This window comes from Anomaloglossus baeobatrachus, chromosome 9 (genome assembly GCF_048569485.1).
Source record: "Anomaloglossus baeobatrachus isolate aAnoBae1 chromosome 9, aAnoBae1.hap1, whole genome shotgun sequence".
NCBI classification, from domain to species: Eukaryota; Metazoa; Chordata; class Amphibia; order Anura; family Aromobatidae; genus Anomaloglossus; species Anomaloglossus baeobatrachus.
Genome location: NC_134361.1, coordinates 166,149,710 through 166,164,965, shown reverse-complemented (window position 1 = coordinate 166,164,965; position 15,256 = coordinate 166,149,710). Strand labels below are relative to the sequence as shown.

The 15,256-nt window shown below is 43.2% G+C and overlaps 4 non-coding genes across 4 annotated transcripts; all 4 read right to left on the bottom strand.

Annotated features, from left to right (window-relative positions):
• Window positions 1-223: 223 nt before the first annotated feature.
• On the bottom strand, window positions 224-330 carry LOC142253786 (U6 spliceosomal RNA). Its single transcript, XR_012726821.1, has one exon. It is a non-coding gene; the product is annotated as a U6 spliceosomal RNA (small nuclear RNA).
• Window positions 331-4,410: 4,080 nt separating this feature from the next.
• On the bottom strand, window positions 4,411-4,514 carry LOC142253809 (U6 spliceosomal RNA). The gene has a single exon (XR_012726842.1). It is a non-coding gene; the product is annotated as a U6 spliceosomal RNA (small nuclear RNA).
• A 5,046-nt stretch (window positions 4,515-9,560) lies between these two features.
• LOC142253791 (U6 spliceosomal RNA) lies at window positions 9,561-9,667 on the bottom strand. The gene has a single exon (XR_012726826.1). It is a non-coding gene; the product is annotated as a U6 spliceosomal RNA (small nuclear RNA).
• A 4,084-nt stretch (window positions 9,668-13,751) lies between these two features.
• LOC142253817 (U6 spliceosomal RNA) lies at window positions 13,752-13,855 on the bottom strand. The gene has a single exon (XR_012726849.1). It is a non-coding gene; the product is annotated as a U6 spliceosomal RNA (small nuclear RNA).
• Between the last annotated feature and the right edge of the window lie 1,401 nt (window positions 13,856-15,256).

The window sequence follows — 15,256 nt, the reverse complement described above, 5'->3', positions numbered from 1 at the left end:
ATTAATAGCGCTATATAAATGAATACATTTATAAATTATTAGTATTAAGGTCAAGTTTTCCCTCAAAAAACAAGCCCAAACATAGCTATATTGCCGAAAAAATAAAAAAACGCTATGGTTTTTGGAATAAGAAGGAGAGGAAAAGCGAAAAAACGTAAGGGGTTAACAAGGCCAGAAATGTTGGGAGATGAGGGGAACAAAAACTTGGGGTTGAGAAATGCGTGAAAATGTGGAACGCTTCACGATTATACGTGTCATCCTTGCGCAGGGGCCATGCTAATCTTCTCTGTATCGTTCCAATTTCAGCATATGTGCTGCCAAAGCGAGCACAAACTGCCATCTGACGTGTCCGCTATATATAGTCCTATAAAAGTAAATATTTGAACTTAGGGAGATTAATTTTTAAATGAGTTCATTTTGAAAGGTTTTAGGTAGCATTCTATGAATGTTGCAGTTAAAGTGTAATAAAAGTAATCAGGGAAAAAATAGGTAATAATTTGTCACTAATTAATATGCAAATGAGATCCACGCCGCTGCACAGGATCCTGGGAGAACATGGGGCCTATTTCCTACTGTACAACGGGCATTACTATTGTACAGGGCCACACGGGGGAATTACTAAGGTACATGGGGCATTACTACTGCACAGGGGGCATTCCAATTTTACAGGGGCTCACAAGAGGCATTACTACTGTACAGGAGGTATTAGTATTGTACAGAGGCTCCTCACAGGGGGCAATACTACTGTACAAGGGGGCATTATTTTTGTACATGGGGGTGACAGTTGGGCAATACTACTGTACAGGGGGGCATTATTACTGTAGTGGGGCTCACAGGGGAAATTACTACTGCACAACGGAGCATTACTACTGTACATGGGGTCAAAGGTGGGCATTACTACTGATCTTGGGGGCATTGCTATTCTACAGGGGGCATTACTACTGTCCAGGGGGCATAACTACTGTCCAGGGGGCATAACTACTGTCCAGGGGGCATAACTACTGTACAGGGTGCATTACTACTGTGCAGGGGGCATTACTACTGTACAGGGGGCATTACTACTGTACAGGGGGCATAACTACTGTACAGGGGGCATAACTACTGTACAGGGGGCATTACTACTGTACATGGGGTCACAAGTGGGCATTACTACTGATCATGGGGCATTACTACTGCACAAGGGGGCACTACTATTGTACAGGGGGCATTACTATTGTGAATGAGGGCATTACTGCTGTACATGGGGGCATTACTAGTGTACAGGAGCTCACAGAGAGCATTACTACTGTACAATGGGACATTACTGCTGTACAGGGGCATTATAATTGTACAGGGGCTCACAGAGGGCATTATTACTGTACAGTAGGCATTACTCATGTACTGGGGAACACAGGGGGCATTACTACTGTACATCAGGTCATTACTACTGTAGAGGGGCTCATTGATAAGCATTACTTTTGTACATGGGGCTACTAATACTATACAGTGGCTCACAGGGGACAGTCTCTTGTTTTTATTTTCTCTGTTTATCTTTCTCAGGTTCCCATTTGTGGACTATGGCGGATTCCTTGGACTACGGCGGTCCTGCTATTTTTTTTTGTTTGTTTTAATAAAGTAGTGAATGGTGGAAAGTGTTTATTTTAATAAATCATTTTGTTAAATTGTGTATGTTGTCTTTTTTTATTACTGGGTTTTTAATAGGGGTGCCTGATAGACGCCTCTCCATTACTATCCCCTGGGCTTGCTGCCAGCTGACATTACACAGCTGACGTCAACCCCAGCTACCATTACTCCGATTGCAACTGCACCATGGCAATCAGGAAGAGGCGGACAAAGCGTCAGAATTAAAGCATCTAGTGTGATGCTCCACTTCTCCCGCAGCTGCAGGCTGCTAGTTTTAGGCTTGGACGAGCCAATAACCATGGACCTTCTCAGCCTATCAGGCCCTAGCTGTCTGCTATTCCTTGGCTGGTTACAAAACATAGCAGGGAACCCATGCAAGCTTTTTAATTAACGACGGTAATTTATTTATTTATTTATTTAACCCCGTCACTAGTACGCCATTGGTCGTGTCCCTGCGGTAACCATGGGCTCCGGCGGATCTGATCAGCAGACGTGCGTGTGTTAACTCTTTAGATCACACTGTCAAACTCTGCTCCCGCCACCGTCGGTGGCCTTGTGATGCGATCACGGGTCGCCGTTGTATTTCCATGACAGCTCGGGGTCAGAATATTACTCCTGATGCTGTCATGAACCACTTCCTGTGAGAGTCAACAGAGCGCCAGCACTCTCAGGAGACCAGCATTTCTCCTGATCAGAGTGATGCTGCAGCATCGCTCTGAACAGGAAAAGCCATCGCAGTGTACAGTCATAAAGTCCTCTAGGGCAACTAGTAAAATCAGTAAAAAAAAATTAAAGAAATAAATAATTATGTAAAATATGAAAAAATAAAAGCTAAAGCTCAAATCACCCCCCTTTTGCCTCATTGAAAGCAAAACAATTGAAAAACTAAAAAACAAAACAAAAAATTGAGACGTCCCTGAGGTAACCAGGTGTCACAAAACAAGGTAACATCACTGCAACAGCTCGGGTCCTACATAACTGTGCCAGTCAGTACACACACACCAGCACACCAGGACACATACACTCCAAAACCAGGGCGGGAGACTCCCATAGAACCAGGTGACAGGACTGGGCACTGTGAGCTAACAGGCAGACAACTGGGTAGGGAGAGATCAGACCTGGGGGAGGAGTGGATGGCCTGGGGATTGTGGGAGAAGTCAGGTAGCTGGCTGGAGAGAGTGAAAGTGAGCAGTCGCAAGGAGGAGAATGAGTTGTCAGTAAAGGTGTCAAGACAAAGGAATCTTGAGACACAGTGAAAGTAGCAAAGACCCCGCCAAGACCTGAGTAGAAACAGCAGCCACTCAGGGGAGAAAGTATCTGGAGAACGAGGGGTCAAGCTCCAGGGACAGTGAAATGCTGTGGGAGTGGAAATCCAGGGCTCCTAGTACTTTGCACGCATGGGGTGCAGATCCGAGAACAGACCGGGACTTCAAGCCGTCTATTAACTCTGCCAGGTGGATGGGTTTCCAGGACTCATCTGCCACCATTAACATCCGAGGCATAAGCAGCAAAGGGTGGATCGGGACATATTCCCTTAAATAGTCCAAACTGCCTGCGGCAGGACCCAGACACCAGGAGGACCTCCAAGTGCTCCACGCCAGGGAGGACCCACACACACACACACAAGTGCATGGGTGGGCGAGTGGCACCAGGTCAGCTGGCACAGGGACACAGGACTTGGGCGCACCTGGGATCCAGCACCTCCCCAGATTCTGAACCCAGCTGTAAGTAAAGCGACCAAACTGCACTCCCCTGTCTGGACTGAGGTATTTCACTGCACCTCCACATTAACCCCTACCTACCCCTGGGGAAAAGCTCTGCTCACGTAGGGCTTCACCATCCACGCTGCCCCATCCATCACCCCCAGGGAAGACCGGCAGCGGTGGCCATGACATCCCTGGCCGCACACCGCGTGTGGCGTAGTCGGACTATTTTTATTATTTTTCCCATTTTTTTTAAAAACTGATCAACGTGCCCCTGGATCTGGGACCCCTCGAGCCACGGATTGCCCGGATCCGAGCAGCTCGGCTGCCCCGGGGTGCGACAATACACATATTTGGTATTGCTGAGTTCAGAAATGCCTGGGCTATAAAAATATAAAAGCAATTAATCTGATTAGTACAAGGTGTAGCGAGAAAAAATACTCCAGATGACAAAATGATGGTTTTTGGTCATCGCAACATGGCACTAAAATGCAATAACAGGTGATCAAAACATCATATACAAATATGGTATAATTAAAAACATCAGCTCAAAACGCAAAAAAAAAAGCCGTCACTGAGCCCCAGATCCCGAACAATGAGAATGCTACAGGTCTCCGAACATGGCGACAAGGCGCTATTCTTTTTTTTGGACAAACTTCTGCTTTTTCTTCACCCTTTAGATAAAAGTAAAAGTATACATGTTTTGTATCTACGAACTCGCACCGGCCTGAGGCATCATAATGCCAGGTCACTTTTACCAAATTGTAAACGTGGTGACAGAAAAAAAGCAAAAAAAACCCCTACATTGTGGAATTTCATTTTTAAATTACAATTTCTCCACTTTTGGATTTTTTTCCCCCATTTTCCAGTACATTATATGGAAAAAATGAGTGATGTCATTCAAAAGTACAACACACGGCCCTCACGTGGAAAAATCAATACGTTAGGGCTTTTGGAAGAAGAGGACGAAAAACGAAAAGGAAATAAAGCAAAATGGCCATGGCTTGAAGTGGTTAACAAGGCCAGAAATGTTCTTACCTCAAAAATTGACGAAAAAAAAGTACATTTGGGTTAATAAATGCGTCAAAATATGGAACGCTTCACGAATTTGCGTGTCATCCTTGTGCAGGGGCCATGCTGATATTCTTTGTATCGTACCAAGTTTAGTAAATGTGCTGCCAAAAGCAAAGTATATGTGCTGCCAAAGCAAGTTCAAACTGATATTGGACCTGACCGCTATATATAGGCCTAAAAAATGGGATATTTTAACTTATGGACATCATTGTATTTATTTTTTTAATTTATTTATTTTTTTACAGTAAATTCTGAAAGATTTTAGGTAATATCCTATTAATGAAGAAATCAAACTGTAGAAAAGCTAATTAGGGAAAAAATAAGAGATATGGTGCAATAATTGAATATGCAAATTAGATCCACACTGCAGAGCATGCTGGGAGGAAGTGAGGGGGCAGCTTTTGCCTGTGATAGATGTTGTAGTATAAGTGGGAAACAAAGAGGGACATTACTACTGTGTTGGGGGATGGAAGGGGACATTACATTTGTATAGGGGCACAGAGAGGTAATTTTTACTTTGTAGGAGCACAAAGGACAAACAATACCAATGAATGTGGCTGAAAAAAGGGCCATTATTATTGTGTGGGTAAACATTCGGGGACATTACAACAGTATTGGGGACTAAAGGGGGCACATAGGGTGTAGTATAATTGTACAGCCCTAAGAGAAGAACTATTATTGTGTAGGGCACACACAGGGCATTTTTACTGTGTAGGAACACAAAAGCGAAACAATTCCAAGTTGACTGTGTTCATAAAGGGACATTGCTATTGTGTAGAAACACGAAAAGGGGCACGAGTACATTTTGGGGGACATAGAAGGTATACAACTGCATATAAGTGACGTTCCTGACATTACCATTCATCAGAATTGCCGGGTTTCGCTGTACGCGGCAAGAGGCGGGAGCGGCTGCTTCTCAAATTCTATGGAGTCTCGTTCTGAGCCTCATTCTGAGCCTTATTCTGAGCCTCCATAGTCTTTTATTGTGGAGAAACGTCCTGGGAAGCACTGGACTATGTCAGACTTTGGTGGGAACTTTGCATTTTAATAAATTGGTGAACAAAGGACTGTGTCTTGTTTTTATTTCTCTATGTTTATGTTTTCAGGCTTCCATTTGTGGAATATGGCAGATTCCTTGGACTATGGTGGTCCTGCTGTTTTTTTTTTCTTTAGTAAAGTATTGAATGATGGAAAGTGTTTATTTTAATAAAGTATTTTTTACGTGTGTATCTTTTTTTATTACTGGGTTCGTAATGGCGATGTCTGATAGATACTTTTCCATTACTAATCCCTGGGCTTGATGCCAGCTAACACTACACAGGTGCCATTAACCCTAACTACCATTACCCTGATTGCCACCACACCAGTGAAGAACCATGCAAAGCGCTAGAATTGGCGCATCTAATGTGATGCGCCTCTTCTGGGGTGGTTGAGTGCTGCTATTTTTCGTCTGGGAAGGCCCATGGTTATTAGCCTGTACCGCACCAGGGTAATCAGGAAGAGCTGAGGCAAAGAGCCAGAACTGGTGCATCTAATGTGATGTGCCACTTCTGGGGTGGCTGCGGGCTGTTACTTTTAGTCTAAGAAGGAGCCAATAATCATGGGCCTTTCCAGCCTCATAATAACAGCCTCCAGCTGTCTGCTTTGCCCTTGCTGGTTATCAAAAATAAGGGGCACCCCATTATTTATTTAATCATAAAAAGTTGTCCAATAAGCTCCACAGGTTACAATTTTATTATTATACTAGCTGTACTACCCGGCTTCGCCCGTGTTAATAACTGCTGTTAACAAAATAGAATGCATTAACAAAAATGTATTCTGCAAACACAAACAACAAAACAAATAGATAGAAATGTAATTATTAAAAGGCAAAAACTAAGCTAATTGAACATTTCAGAACATATATTTCAACACCACAGATATTCCACACAGATTTAACTAAATTAGCTAAGTAATGTGCTCCGTCTGTCTCTTTCCAGATCTGTCTCTTTCCCCGTCTGTCTCTTTCCCGTCTGTCTCTGTCTGTCTCTTTCCTCGTCTGTCTCTTTCCAGGTCTGTCTCTTTCCAGGTCTGTCTCTTTCCAGGTCTGTCTCTTTCCAGGTCTGCCTCTTTCCAGGTCTGCCTCTTTCCTCGCTGCCTGTCTCTGTCTCTTTCTTTGTCTGTCTCTATCTCTCTGCTTCTTTCCCCATCTGTCTCTTTCCAGGTCTGTCTCTTTACCAGGTCTGTCTCTTACCCCATCTGTCTCCCCGTCTCTTTGTCTGTGTCTTTTCCTGTCTGTCTCTTTCCCTGTCTGCCTGTCTTTGTCTGTCTCTATTTCTCTGTCTCTTTCCCCATCTGTCTCTATCAAGGTCTGTGTCTTTCTCCATCTATCTTTGTCTGTCTCTCTGGCTGTCTTCTCCTTCCCTGTCTTCCTGTCTCTGTACCTGTCTGCATATCTGCCTGTCTCTTTCCAGGTCTGTCTCTTTCCAGGTCTGTCTCTCCTTTTCCCCGTCTGTCTCTGTCTGTCTCTTTCACCGTTTGTCTCTGTCTGTCTCTTTCCCTGTCTGTCTCTATCTCTCTGTCTCTTTCCCTGTCTGTATCTGTCTGATTCTCTCTCTGTCTGTCTCTCTCTATCCATCTCCCCCCTGACATCTTATTATCTCAGATATACGCTTCTTATACTATGGATGTCTTTTGTTCCTATAGCAACCACTCAAAGCTGCTACTAATAACCTGAAGTTCCAGGCTCCATTTACTTTAATGAAGGCATGTTTTTCAGAGAGTAACTGTAAATCGCGGGGTTAGATTTTCCTGTCAAAACATAGTCTACGACGTTCCCTGGGTCACATGAGGTGTCTGTGCAAAATTTTGTGATTGTAAATGCGACGGTGCGGATACACTTTTCGTTTCACTTTTTCCCCATTATGTAGATAAGGGCAAAATTGATTCGTAAATTGGAACGCGCGGGGTTAAAATTTCGCCTCACAACATAGCCTATGACGCTCTCGGGGTCCAGACGTGTGAGTGTTCAAAATTTTATGACTGTATCTGCGACGGTGCAGATGCCAATCCCGGACATACACACACACATACATACACACATTCAGCTTTATATATTAGATGTCTGGAGGTTGTGCAATTATATGTTTATTTGTCCGTGTACTGTCTTTTCTATATCTATTATCTATCTCTATAGCAATTGCTGTCCAAAAACACCAGAAAAACGTATCGGAAACGGGGTTTTTTTCTGCTGCGTTTTTCCTGCCAAGAGATGCAGAAATGGTGCAGAAATGACTGCACCAAATACTAATGTGTGCACATACCCCAGGGTTCCCATGACTAGTGTTTGTTGAGTTTTTGACACTGCAGAATTTCTGCACCAATTCAGTACCTTAGTTTATTTGCGCTTTTGCCTTGCATTTTTGTTACATGTGTTTTGATGCAGTTTTGACGTGTTTTTGTCTTAATAAAGTTTGTTGAAATAAAGACAGCAGAGAAAACAGAATTTTGTCAAAAGCAAAGAATTCAACATCTAAAAATACACAAAAAACACATGTACAAATATAAAATAAAAATATAAAAGATAAAGCTAGATAGATGATAGAAATATTTTAGACAAAATAGATTGCTATCCTACAGATATATAATGTCACAACCCCCCTACATATTATACATTTGCACCATTTAGAGCCTTTCACGTGGCACTAAACAATGTTTTTAGTCTTGTTTAACCTAATAAATAAATAAATAATTTTAAAATATTACGTGGGATTCCCCCTATTTTTGATAATCAGTCAAGGTAAAGCAGAAAGCAGGGGGCTGATATTATCAGGCTGCGAAGGCCCATGGTTATTTGGCCCTTCGCAACCTAAAATAGCAGCCCGCAGCCACTCCAGAATTTCTGCACCACATTAGATGCGCCAATTCTGGAGCTTTGCTTGACTCTTCTCGATTGCCGTGGTGCGGTGGCTATCAGGGTAATATATTTTTGGGTTTGATGTCAGCTTTGTAATGTCAGCTGTCATCAAGTCTAGGAGTTATTAATGAAGAGGCGTCAATCAATCACCCCCATTATTAACCCGATAAGTAAAAAGAAAAAACACACACAGATAGTTTATTTGAAAAAACCCCACTCTCCAACTCTTTCCCTGGCTCACCAATATATTTAAAATAAAAACCCAGGCAGGTCTGACGTAGTCCAGGGAATCTGACATAGTCCAGGGAATCTGATGTAGTGCACAACCTTGTACAAAAACGTGTTTTCCTGCAAAAAGATGCAGAAGTGGAGCTGCACAAAATACTTTACGTGTGCACATAGCCTAAATTGTAATAAAACACATATCTACCCCCGGTTTTATCAGTAAAAAGTAAGCTCAGGGCACAAAAAATAAGCCTTCCCATAGTCCCAGATCCCTAAAAAATAAAAAATAAATAAAAATAAAAACATTACGGTCCTGGAAAATATCGCGAAAAGTTAAATTTATTTATTTTTTACATATTTCTGAAGTTATTTTGACCATTTAAATAAAAAAAAAAAATTATACATGTTTGGTATCTAAGAATGAGCAAAGTCTGATTTACCATATGGTGAACATGGAAAGTAAAAAAACCCAAAACAATGCGGACTTGCACTTTGTTAGCAATTTCACCGAACTTGGAATTTTTTTTTACCATTTTCCACTACTTTATAAAATAAAAAAAAATGTAAAATCAATGATGTCAGTCACGGGCAGCACGGTGGCTCAGTGGTTAGCACTGCAGTCTTGCAGAACTGGGGTACGGGGTTGAAAACCCACCACGGACACTATCTGCGAGGAGTTTTTATGTTCTCCCTGTGTTTGCGTGGGTTTCCTCTGGGTACTCTGGTTTCCTCCCACACTCCAAAGACATACAGATAGGGACTCTAGATTGTGAGCCCCAATGGGGACAGTGTTCCTGATGTATGTAAAGTACTGTGGAATTAATAGCGCTATATAAAGAATAAAATTATAAATTATTAGTATTAAGGTCAACTTTTCTATCAAAAAACAAGGCCAAACATAGCTATATTGTCGAAAAAATAAAAAAACGTTATGGCTTTTGGAATAAGAAGGAGAGGAAAAGCGAAAAAACGTAAGGGGTTAACAAGGCCAGAAATGTTGGGAGATGAGGGGAACAAAAACTTGGGGTTTAGAAATGCGTGAAAATGTGGAACGCTTCACGATTATACGTGTCATCCTTGCGCAGGGGCCATGCTAATCTTCTCTGTATCGTTCCAATTTCAGCATATGTGCTGCCGAAGCTAGCACAAACTGCCATCCGACGTATCCGCTATATATAGTCCTATAAAAGTAAATATTTTAACTTAGGGAGATTATTTTTAAAATCAGTTAATTCTGAAAGGTTTTAGGTAGCACTCTATGAATGTTGCAGTTAAAGTGTAATAAATGTAATCAGGGAAAAAATAGGTAATAATTTGTCACTAATTAATATGCTAATGAGATCCGCGCCGCCGCACAGGATCCTGGGAGAACATGGGGCCTATTTCCTACTGTACAACGGGCATTACTATTGTACAGGGCCACACGGGGGAATTACTAAGGTACATGGGGCATTACTACTGCACGCACAGGGGGCATTCCAATTTTACAGGGGCTCACAAGAGGCATTACTACTGTAAAGGAGGTATTAGTATTGTACAGAGGCTCCTCACAGGGGGCAATACTACTGTACGAGGGGGCATTATTTTTGTACATGGGGGTGACAGTTGGGCAATACTACTGTACAGGGGGGCATTATTACTGTAGTGGGGCTCACAGGGGAAATTACTACTGCACAACGGAGCATTACTACTGTACATGGGGTCAAAGGTGGGCATTACTACTGATCTTGGGGGCATTTCTATTGTACAGGGGGCATTACTACTGTCCAGGGGGCATAACTACTGTACAGGGGGCATTACTACTGTACAGGGGGCATTGCTACTGTACAGGGGGCATTACTACTGTACAGGGGGCATTACTACTGTGCAGGGGGCATAACTACTGTACAGGGGGCATTACTACTGTGCAGGGGGCATTACTACTGTACAGGGGGCATTACTACTGTACATGGGGTCACAAGTGGGCATTACTACTGATCATGGGGCATTACTACTGCACAAGGGGGCACTACTATTGTACAGGGGGCATTACTATTGTGAATGAGGGCATTACTGCTGTACATGGGGGCATTACTAGTGTACAGGAGCTCACAGAGAGCATTACTACTGTACAATGGGACATTACTGCTGTACAGGGGCATTATAATTGTACAGGGGCTCACAGAGGGCATTATTACTGTACAGGAGGCATTACTCATGTACTGGGGAACACAGGGGGCATTACTACTGTACATCAGGTCATTACTACTGTAGAGAGGCTCATTGATAAGCATTACTTTTGTACATGGGGCTACTAATACTATACAGTGGCTCATAGGGGACAGTCTCTTGTTTTTATTTTCTCTCTGTTTATCTTTCTCAGGTTCCCATTTGTGGACTATGGCGGATTCCTTGGACTACGGCGGTCCTGCTTTTTTTTTTGTTTGTTTTAATAAAGTAGTGAATGATGGAAAGTGTTCATTTTAATAAATCATTTTGTTAAATTGTGTATGTTTTCTTTTTTCATTACTGGGTTATTAATAGGGGTACCTGATAGACGCCTCTCCATTACTATCCCAAGGGCTTGCTGCCAGCTGACATTACACAGCTGACGTCAACCCCAGCTACCATTACTCCGATTGCCACTGCACCATGGCAATCAGGAAGAGGCAGACAAAGCGTCAGAATTAGAGCATCTAGTGTGATGCTTCACTTCTCCCGCAGCTGCAGGCTGCTAGTTTTAGGCTTGGACGAGCCAATAACCATGGACCTTCCCAGCCTATCAGGCCCTATCTGTCTGCTTTTCCTTGGCTGGTTACCAAACATAGCAGGGAACCCATGCAAGTTTTTTAATTAACGACGGTAATTTATTTATTTATTTATTTATTTAACTCCGTCACTAGTACGCCATTGGTCGTGTCCCTGCGGTTACCATGGGCTCCGGCGGATCTGATCAGCAGACGTGCGTGTGTTAACTCTTTAGATCACACTGTCAAACTCTGCTCCCGCCACCGTCGGTGGCCCCGTGATGCGATCACGGGGCGCCGTTGTATTTCCATGACAGCTCGGGGTCAGATTATTACTCCTGATGCTGTCATGAATCACTTCCTGTGAGAGTCAACAGAGCGCCAGCACTCTCAGGAGACCAGCATTTCTCCTGATCAGAGCGATGCTGCAGCATCGCTCTGAACAGGAAAAGCCATCGCAGTGTACAGTCATAAAGTCCTCTAGGGCAACTAATAAAATCAGTAAAAAAAATTAAAGAAATAAATAATTATGTAAAATATGAAAAAATAAAAGCTAAAGCTCAAATCACCCCCCTTTTGCCTCATTGAAAGCAAAACAATTGAAAAACTAAAAAACAAAACAAAAAATTGAGACGTCCCTGAGGTAACCAGGTGTCACAAAACAAGGTAACATCACTGCAACAGCTCGGGTCCTACATAACTGTGCCAGTCAGTACACACACACCAGCACACCAGGACACATACACTCCAAAACCAGGGCGGGAGACTCCCATAGAACCAGGTGACAGGGCTGGGCACTGTGAGCTAACAGGCAGCCAACTGGGTAGGGAGAGATCAGACCTGGGGGAGGAGTGGATGGCCTGGGGAGTGTGGGAGAAGTCAGTTAGCGGGCTGGAGAGACTGAAAGTGAGCAGTCGCAAGGAGGAGAATGAGTTGTCAGTAAAGGTGTCAAGACAGACAAAGGAATCTTGAAACACAGTGAAAGTAGCAAAGACCCCGCCAAGACCTGAGTAGAAACAGCAGCCACTCAGGGGAGAAAGTATCTGGAGAACGAGAGGTCAAGCTCCAGGGACAGTGGAATGCTGTGGGAGTGGAAATCCAGGGCTCCTAGTACTTTGCACGCACGGGGTGCAGATCCGAGAACAGACCGGGACTTCAAGCCGTCTATTAACTCTGCCAGGTGGGTGGGTTTCCAGGACTCATCTGCCACCATTAACATCCGAGGCATAAGCAGCAAAGGGAGGACCGGGACATATTCCCTTAAATAGTCCAAACAGCCTGCGGCAGGACCCAGACACCAGGAGGACCTCCAAGTGCTCCATGCCAGGGAGGACCCACACACACACACACAAGTGCATCGGTGGGCGAGTGGCACCAGGTCAGCTGGCACAGGGACACAGGACTCGGGCGCACCTGGGATCCAGCACGTCCCCAGATTCCGAACCCAGCTGTAAGTAAAGCGACCAAACTGCACTCCCCTGTCTGGACTGAGGTATTTCACTGCACTTCCACATTAACCCCTACCTACCCCTGGGGAAAAGCCCTGCTCACGTAGGGCTTCACCATCCACGCTGCCCCATCCATCACCCCCAGGGAAGACCGGCAGATGACATCCCTGGCCGCGCACCGCGTGTGGCGTAGTCGGACTATTTTTATTATTTTTCCCATTTTATTTAAAAACTGATCGACGTGCCCCTGGATCTGGGACCCCTCGAGCCACGGATTGCCCGGATCCGAGCAGCTCGGCTGCCCTGGGGTGCGACAATACACATATTTGGTATTACTGAGTTCAGAAATGCCTGGGCTATAAAAATATAAAAGCAATTAATCTGATTAGTACAAGGTGTAGCGAGAAAAAATATTCCAGATGACAAAATGATGGTTTTTGGTCATCGCAACATGGCACTAAAATGCAATAACAGGCGATCAAATCATCATATACAAATATGGTATAATTAAAAACATCAGCTCAAAACGCAAAAAAAAAAGCCGTCACTGAGCCCCAGATCCCGAACAATGAGAATGCTACAGGTCTCCGAACATGGCGACAAGGCGCTATTCTTTTTTTGGACAAACTTCTGCTTTTTCTTCACCCTTTAGATAAAAGTAAAAGTATACATGTTTTGTATCTACGAACTCGCACCGGCCTGAGGCATCATAATGCCGGGTCACTTTTACCAAATTGTAAACATGGTGACAGAAAAAAAGCAAAAAAAAACCCCTAAATTGTGGAATTTCACTTTTTAAATTACAATTTCTCCACTTTTGGATTTTTTTCCCCCATTTTCCAGTACACTACATGGAAAAATGAGTGATGTCATTCAAAAGTACAACACACGGCCCTCACGTGGAAAAATCAATACGTTAGGGCTTTTGGAAGAAGAGGACGAAAAACGAAAAGGAAATAAAGCAAAATGGCCATACCTTGAAGGGGTTAACAAGGCCAGAAATGTTCTTACCTCAAAAATTGACGAAAAAAAAGTACATTTGGGTTAATAAATGCGTCAAAATATGGAACGCTTCATGAATTTGCGTGTCATCCTTGCGCAGGGGCCATGCTGATATTCTTTGTATCGTACCAAGTTTAGTAAATGTGCTGCCAAAAGCAAAGTATATGTGCTGCCAAAGCAAGTTCAAACTGATATTGGACCTGACCGCTATATATAGGCCTAAAAAATTTTAACTTATGGACATCATTTTATTTATTTTTTTAATTTATTTATTTTTTTACAGTAAATTCTGAAAGATTTTAGGTAATATCCTATTAATGAAGAAATCAAACTGTAAAAAAGCTAATTAGGGAAAAAATAATAAGAGATATGGTGCAATAATTCAATATGCAAATTAGATCCACACTGCAGAGCATGCTGGGAGGAAGTGAGGGGGCAGCTTTTGCCTGTGATAGATGTTGTAGTATAAGTGGGAAACAAAGAGGGACATTACTACTGTGTTGGGGGATGGAAGGGGACATTACATTTGTATAGGGGCACAGAGAGGTAATTTTTACTTTGTAGGAGCACAAAGGACAAACAATACCAATTAATGTGGCTGAAAAAAGGGCCATTATTATTGTGTGGGTAAACATTCGGGGACATTACAACAGTATTGGGGACTAAAGGGGGCACATAGGGTGTAGTATAATTGTACAGCCCTAAGAGAAGAACTATTATTGTGTAGGGCACACACAGGGCATTTTTACTGTGTAGGAACACAAAGGCGAAACAATTCCAAGTTGACTGTGTACAAAAAGGGACATTGCTATTGTGTAGGAACACGAAAAGGGGCACGAGTACATTTTGGGGGACATAGAAGGTATACAACTGCATATAAGAGACGTTCCTGAAATTACCATTCATCAGAATTGCCGGGTTTCGCTGTGCGCGGCAAGAGGCGGGAGCGGCTGCTTCTCAAATTCTGTGGAGTCTCGTTCTGAGCCTCATTCTGAGCCTTATTCTGAGCCTCCATAGTCTTTTATTGTGGAGAAACGTCCTGGGAAGCACTGGACTATGCCAGACTTTGGTGGGAACTTTGCATTTTAATAAATTGGTGAACAAAGGACTGTGTCTTGTTTTTATTTCTCTATGTTTATGTTTTCAGGCTTCCATTTGTGGAATATGGCAGATTCCCTGGACTACGGTGGTCCTGCTGGTTTTTTTTTCTTTAGTGAAGTATTGAATGATGGAAAGTGTTTATTTTAATAAAGTATTTTTTACATGTGTATCTTTTTTTATTACTGGGTTTGTAATGGCGATGTCTGATAGATACTTTTCCATTACTAATCCCTGGGCTTGATGCCAGCTAACACTACACAGGTGCCATTAACCCCAGCTACCATTACCCTGATTACCACCACGCCAGGGAAGAACCATGCAAAGTGCTAGAATTGGCGCATCTAATGTGATGCGCCTCTTCTGGGGTGGCTGCGGGTTGCTATTTTTTTTTAGTCTGTGAAGACCCATGGTTATTGGCCTGTACCGCACCAGGGTAATCAGGAAGAGCTGAGGCAAAGA